The sequence below is a fragment of the Haliotis rubra genome, unplaced genomic scaffold (genome assembly GCF_003918875.1).
Source record: "Haliotis rubra isolate DU_JTF1 unplaced genomic scaffold, ASM391887v1 Scf276, whole genome shotgun sequence".
Lineage (NCBI taxonomy): Eukaryota > Metazoa > Mollusca > Gastropoda > Lepetellida > Haliotidae > Haliotis > Haliotis rubra.
In genome coordinates this window covers 1,024,144-1,030,553 of record NW_025766847.1, presented here as the reverse complement: position 1 = coordinate 1,030,553, position 6,410 = coordinate 1,024,144, and positions in this window count along the sequence as shown.

The following is a 6,410-nucleotide window of genomic DNA, read 5'->3' as shown; positions in this document are numbered from 1 at the left end:
ATGTTGCACATGCACTAACTTAAAATTCTTCGTGTTAAATATAGAAAGGTGAAAGATATGGTACATGACTTCCAAATCAAAATGTTACCTGCAATCTGTGACTTGATTAGTCTGATTCCCAAATCAAGTAAAGTTGGTATTAACTAAATATAAGTCCATTTAAAAACTGAAAATGGTCTGAAAGGTTTTTTTCAGGACTGTGTCTTTAAATAGAAGTTTGTCTGATGCACATACAACATTACATAATTGTACTATATAACCATTCTAGCACCTGCCTTTCCATTATTTATCGACCATACTTTGTCCAGTTTGGTCTAAGGCATGACATTACATTGTGACCAGCATTTCCTTTACTACAATGTTTTCCCACTTTCTTTCACACAGAAAAATATGCGCCTTTGTTTGGCAAGAGATACAAGGAGGGAATCATGGAGACATGTTACTCAAACATCCAATATATGAAGGGAGACAAAAGTCAAGCACTCTTTGACAACACCATTCCACTTTGCAAAGACTGCTACAACATGGGCTGAGAAGTTACAGTATGTTAACATAATGATATACATATCCTGTGACCTAAATCCCGACATGGACCATATTTCCAAAACTTGAAATGGTGTGCCTGCTGTATCAGGATATGAATGTACCCCTAACGATCATGTCTCTCACAGAAGATAAGTCTTTACATATGCTGTGCATAGTGCCTGAGTAATCTGAAACAATGTTTAATGTATCCATGCCAACATGTATAATTCAAATGAACACACAGATGTGACCTGTAGAAAAAGAGACTAAAGTAACTTGCTAAAGTACTGTCGGAAATAGAAAAAAACTGTTATTTCACATTTACATCTACAATTTATGTAGATAATATGTGAAAGTGTGAAATATCTGTTAAACTAAGTTCGGCCTAACTACAGTCTCAGTGGTAGGGAGATAGGAAACATAAAAAATGGACTTTACTCAGGATAGATTAGTGCAGAAATGAGCAATGCGGTCTTTTTCTAAGTCCAAATCGACTTATTTGGAACAAACCATGACTTTATGCAAATTAGAGGACGATGATATTGTATTACAAAGGACACTTTTTAAATACCCATGTTGAAATTAGACTTAGCTTCATTATAAACGATAGCTGACGTAAACAAATTATAACTTTAATTGTGAAACTATGAAGGATGTAGCTACTATGGAGTCTCACTATCACTATAAACAGAAACAGGTAGGAGGGGTCATCTCAAAAGCAAAACAAGGATGGGTGTCGCAGACAGTGGTTTGGGGTCGGGCTGGGTATAGAGATATCAGCTAAGAAAAGATGATCCTTCAGGGGAATTAAACTTGGGAAGTAAACGGCATGCCATAACAATTTACAAATAATATCCAGTCCTGTCGATCTTTGGGTGGTCATGCCACCCTTATATTTTGAGACATTTAATACGATGACTGATTACGCTTTTCTATGGGTATCATACTCTTTTACATATCTGAACATAAACTTTATGAAAGAAATACTCGTAAGATGTTAATCAATAGATGCGACATATTCAACACACAAGAAAAGGCATCAAATATTTTTTAGATGCCCCCTTGCGCCTGTAGGCAGCACGTGCATTTCATGCCAGGTGAGTCGATGGTCCGTCGTCACACCTGGCTGAGCGACCTAATTGCCATCTATAGTCTGATCAATTGTTTTCAGCAGCTATTCATATTTTTTCTAAGTTTTGCCCGATTTTACAAGTAAACATGCTTTTCTGGATATCCTATTATGCATCCCACTGAACGCCCAGTTAGGCCGATGTGTGTTATTTCGACATATGCTATTTGCAATTGTGTAAATTTTAGGGATACAGAGTAACAACCTAAAAACAGTTTTTTTCTATTTCCCACAGTACTTTAGTAACCTTGTCTGTGACCAGTAACTCTAATACACATGCAGATCCCAAGTGCAGATTTGATTTGGTCCGAACAATAAAGACCAATGACTTCATCAAGTATCAATCGCTAGGTGGAATACTTTTCATGCCATTCATAAAATCTTAATATTTAAAAAGTTAGAAATTAGGGTGACAATGAGATGTGCATATTTTTCAAGACTGCATGCAGTTTTTATTGAAGCTTTGTAAATTCAAGCACACTCTCCCCTTACATGCCTTTACCTGACAGAATAAGGCTGAAGGAACATTCAAAGAGTTTGTTCGAAAAAAATGAAAATGCAAAATCATTTTTAACTCAAAATGAATAAAAGGCAGTGATTTGGTCAGTAACAACATGACTCAAAATACATTCAAGACCTGCATGATGACATTGTTGTCACTATCATCTCTTGCCTCAACACCCATAGCAACTTCATTTCAGTTTTGTGGCCGTTTTGCCGATTATACACAGTTTGAATATGCAGCTTCGAAGCATGTCAGTATATTACAACATTTGACAATAAAACCAGCTAAATCAGCTTATATGTAAAGTGTTTGTCACATCTGGTATTAAATGCAGCAGATTGGTGTCAAGACTGATGAATATTTCAGAGGAGGAATGTAAGTAAATATTGCACTAGGAATGTTTGGTCAAAGCCAGATATTATGTGTCATAAAACTGGAAAATGCACAAAATAGATAAACATGATAAATAGATGCTACACTTTAAGCTGTCTTTCAGAAACAGCATCTGATAGAAATGTGTTGAACAAACTGGTATCAAGACGTATTATGTAGGGAAAGAATGTAAGTAGTGCTACCCTAAGAGTGTTTGAACAATTTATTTAAGAAATTTGGAAAAAGACATTAAAATCCTTTCAGAATAAACAACTTCTAAATCACGAAAAATTTGTGAAAAAAATGGTGAAATTTGAGTAAATATTCAAAAGAAGTTAAAGAGAAAAGTTTGGAAATTTTAATATAAATTGTATATTTATATACTTATCCTATCTCATGACTTGCACCTCTCTCTTGCATCCTCCCATGATAATGCCAACGCGTCGAGGTCCCAAGCCAACTTCGGCCGATACAGCGGGATTGGTGATACGAACTTTGGAAGTTGGTTGTTGAACCTTGTGGCTAACAGATCTATTTGAGGCCTTGATAATGGGTAGATTATCGACTGAAAGATCTGGGGCAGTAACTTCCACTCTGTCGAGGACGGTCGGTTGGATCGGGACACGGCATCGGCGATCACAGTTTTTACCCCGGGAATGTGTCTGGCTCTAGCTACGATGTTGAGTGAGTCGATGAGATGGAAGAACCTGATCGCCCATTGTAGCAGATCGCCCATTGTAGCAGATTCGCCGAGCCTGTCGAGCCTAGATGATTTATATACCAAACCACTGTCAAATTGTCTGATTGGATCAACAGACTGGTTGATTGAAGGTCTGCTGCTCAATGTGTGATGGCTTGAATTACTGCCTTGAATTCCAGCTCGTTTATATGAAATACCCGTTCGTCGGATGACCACAACCTGGCCACTTGGTGGTCGAGGAAGTGAGCTCCCCAACCCATGAGGGATGCATCGACGAATAGGTGATGATTCGGTGCAAAGGGCATCATAGAGACTCCGGCGCAGACATTCCGTTCATCGAGCCATCATTGAAGGACTGGACGAAGTGGTTCTGGAAGGCAAATCAGTTCCTTGGGGTTGTTGGCCTGAAGGTACGGGCGTAGAAATCGCTGTATCGGACGAAGTTGGAGCTGGCCTCTGTACGTTAAGGTTTGAGCTGACGTCAGAAGTAGCTCCTGCCACTGCCGTAAGGTTCTCGCCTGAGACAGCACTGGAGGAATGCATCGCTTAATCTCTATCCACCTGTCGTGAGGGACGAACATCATCCCCTGATGAGTGTCGAACAGTGCTCCGATGAATTGGAGTCTCTGAATCGGTATTAGTTCCGATTTCGCGATGTTCAACAGCCACCCTAACTGTCTGAGCAGCGTGGTGGTGAACTGTAGCTGGTGAAGCAATACGATCGGATCCTGTTGAGCCTGGATGCAATCGTCTATGTAGCTTTCGAAGGTGATCCCTTGAAAGTGGAGGAAGCTTGTTATGGGCTTGGTAATTCGGGTAAAAAAGCCACGGGGCCGTGGAAATTCCAAATGGTAGGACTTTCCATTGGTAGTGATTCCAGTTGAACACGGAGCAAAGGTACTTCCGGTGTTCTGGATGTATCGGAACGTGAAGATAAGCATCCTGAAGATCTAGGCTGATGAGGAAGTCTCCCTTCTTCAGGATGGTGCGTAAAAGGTTGATCGACACCATACTGAAGTGAGGTGGTGGAAGCAGGAATAGGGCATTGAAGATGCGCCGGAGTTTGTTGGAATTTTTCTTTGGAACCAAGAAGATTGGGGAGTAGAATCCTGGAGTGACGGGTGATGGACCTAGGAGCTCTATCGCGAGTTTGTCTAATAGCGTACCTATTGTGGATTGCAGAGTCTGAAGCTGGTCCACAGGATCTGCTGAAGTACTCAAGGGAAGTTGGAGCTTCTCAACAATCCAAACGAGTACCTGAGGTGTCTCAACTTCTGCAAAGCTACCCCCAGGGGTAGATAACTCAGAGTGAGCGGGAGATGCAGGCATGGCTATTTGGACTTGATCAATCTCAGGAGGTGGACCAGATGAAGAGCCAGGTGCTACCTAAGCCAGATGGGCTGGAGTAGAAAGCTGTATTTGGTCCAGGCTGGAGTAGAAGGCTGTATTTGGTCCAGGCTGAGGTTATGGCCCTGATCATCATATTTCGATCCTGAGTCGCTGTAGGAGTGGGATTGTTATCAGGTTCCCATGACTCAGTGATGATCCTAGAGTCGAAGGATTCTCAGAGCATGTAGGCGGAACATCGTAAGAGACTGTAGGCCTATTAGTGGTATCAGAGCAATGATCACCCGAACATCGAGATCTCGACATGGTAAGTACCGAAGTAGGTTGGTGAGCCGGTGATCTCGATTCCCTAGTATGGCTAGGTGATCCGGTATGATATAAAGAACTAGTCCGGGGCACTGTAGTTCTAGTTGGTGATCTGATTCTGATTGGAGCTCTGGTTTGACCATCTGAATAGGATCGGCCATGAGATGTGGATCTGTACTGTGATCCCGATCGGTCAATGGCTCTGTAAGGTGATCTAGATCGTATAGGTGACCTGGGTTGGTAAGATGATCTGGATTTGTAAAGTGATCTGGATCGATTCGATGCACTAACAGGAAACTGTGATTGTGATCTGTATCTATAAAGTGATCTGGATCGATCAAGTGATCTGGTTTGCAGTTGCGATCTGGCTTGATTTGGTGATCTGGATCGGTCCGGTGATCTGGATCAGTCTGGAGATCTACTTCGATGTTGTGATCTGGATCAGTTAGGCGACCTAGATCAGTCCAGTGATCTGATTCAAAGTTATGATCTGGATCCATTCGGTGACCTGGATCAGTCCGGTGATCTGATTCGAAGTTGTGATCTGGATCCATTCGGTGATCTGGATCGGTCCGATGATCTACTTCGATGTTGTGATCTGGATCGGTTTGGTGATCTGGATTGATCAGGTGATGTGGATCGTAGTTGTGCTCTGGATCGATCTGGTGATCTGGATCGGCATGGTGATCTAGATCGTAGTGGTGATCTAGAATGATGTGGTGATCTGGATCGGCGATTAGGTGACGAAACCTGAAGTGTTGATTCAAGATGAACGTCCCCCAGCAACGCTGTTGTAGCCAGCTCCGTCCGGTTCAATGAACTGTGGGGGGACAGTTGGCTGGTTGAACGCTGTTGGCCAGGCTCCAAACAAACTGAGACAGTCGAGGAGATATGTACCGATGATCTGGATGATGATAGTGTCGATCTAAGGTCCCCTGGTAGTGTAGATGGGACAGGCAATGATGAATTATCGATCACAACCACCCGCGAGTGATCTGACGCTATGGAAGGAGGTGATTGATGCGTACGTAATAGGTGCCGAATGTCCTCAAATAAGTAAGAATCTGATGAAGCGTCCATAAAATCCTCTTGAACCACAGACGTCGCTTCTCTTGCATGAAGGTATGATTTTCTGTCGCTGTAACTTGATACGCTTGGCAGGAGTGGGATCAGATTCTGTTGATTTCCTGTCCCTATCGGCGATTCTCCGGGAGCAAACACAAAGGTAGGCCTTAAAATCCTCATCTTTTCGTGAATTACACTTGCCACATCGTTTGTTCCAGTTACATTGTCCAATACAGTCACTGCAAGACGAGTGAGGGTCGAGGGACGAATAATTCGTCTTGCATTGAGCACAAACTTTCCTTTTCCTTGACTGATTATCCCCATGGTGTTAGGGTGAAATAATGTCCCTAATATACAGCACGTCCACACAGTCGTGCGACAAGAAAGAGAATGATCATTCAAGGTAGTCACGTGGGCAATTAGTGGAGCATGCTGCAAGCTTCATTAGGAACTAGGAAGCT